The sequence below is a fragment of the Tupaia chinensis genome, unplaced genomic scaffold, assembly GCF_000334495.1.
Source record: "Tupaia chinensis unplaced genomic scaffold, TupChi_1.0 Scaffold143888_1, whole genome shotgun sequence".
Classification (NCBI taxonomy): domain Eukaryota; kingdom Metazoa; phylum Chordata; class Mammalia; order Scandentia; family Tupaiidae; genus Tupaia; species Tupaia belangeri.
Genome location: NW_006203739.1, coordinates 216558 through 217779, shown reverse-complemented (window position 1 = coordinate 217779; position 1222 = coordinate 216558). Strand labels below are relative to the sequence as shown.

Below are 1222 nucleotides of genomic sequence, written 5' to 3'. Positions count from 1 at the left end.
GGAGTGGTGAACCTTCAACTGACCTAAAAGCAACACCCTGAGAGGAACAAAAAACAAAATGGAAAATGGAAATCATGCAGCGCGCGTTGTTGCGCACCGCGTACTACTCAAATCACCAAAATTCAAACAGTCCAAAGGCTAGTGGAAAAGGATCAGACAATGAGTGACAGTACCAGGTTGGTCGGGCCTGCAGCCTCCTTCCGCCTGATGTCTGGAACTGCTGGCCGGTTCGATCCGGATTGCGAGTGGGATTGGGTGGGGTTCGCCTTAAAGTCCCCAACAACCAACCTGGGGTCCAAGGAGGAAAAACGGTGGGGATGCGAGGAGGTTCGGAAGGGTCGGGCCTGCAGCCTCAGTCCGCCTGGTGTCTGGAACTGCTGGCCAGCTCGATCCGGATTGCAGGTGGGGTGGAGTGGGGGTTCACCTTAAAGTCCCAGGCAACCAACCTGGGGTCCAAGGAGGAAGAACGGTGGGGATGCGAGGAGGTTCGGAAGGGTTGGGCCTGCAGCCTCAGTCCGGCTGGTGTCTCTTTTCTCAGTATTTTTGATAATTTTTCTAGGTGATTGGTTTTGCCTTCTACTTCCAAAATTCTATCTTCTGCATGGTCTAACCTGCTTTTGATACTTTCAAGGGAGGTTTTAATTTCCTGTATTATAGCTTTTATGTCTAACAGTTCCATTTGATTCTTTTTTATGGTATCTAATTCTTCTTTCATATCGTGAAAAGACTTCCTCATCTCTTGGAGCTCAATATCTTTTCTCTCTTGCATCTCATAGAATTTTGTTAACATAAATATTCTAAATTCTTTTTCTGACATTTCAGTAATATGCTTTAATTTTTCCTACTTGGAGACAGGTTACATTGTAAAAATATGGAATGCTTCATGAATTTGCATGTCACCCTTGCACAGGGGCCATGCTAATCTTCCCTGTATCATTCCAATTTTAGTATGTGTGCTGCTGAAGTGAGCACTCAATCCACTGACATTCAACGTTATTATTGACATTTCTAGACTTGTTCCTATCATTGAGTTAGTCATTTTCTTGTTTGTTTGTTTCCTCTTGTTTCTGTCTGTCTGACTTTAGTTTCCCTGGTATAACACTCCCTCTAGAACTTCTTGAAGAGCTGGCTTGGAGTTGGTAAATTCTTTCAGGCCTTGTTTATCTGAGAATTTTTTTTTTTTTTATCTTTTTTTCCCATATGAAGGATTATCTTCTTGGGT

General features: G+C 43.6%; 1 non-coding gene across 1 annotated transcript; it reads right to left on the bottom strand.

Moving 5' to 3' along the window:
- Positions 1-865: 865 nt before the first annotated feature.
- On the bottom strand, positions 866-972 carry LOC114005482 (U6 spliceosomal RNA). Its single transcript, XR_003547335.1, has one exon. It is a non-coding gene; the product is annotated as a U6 spliceosomal RNA (small nuclear RNA).
- Between the last annotated feature and the right edge of the window lie 250 nt (positions 973-1222).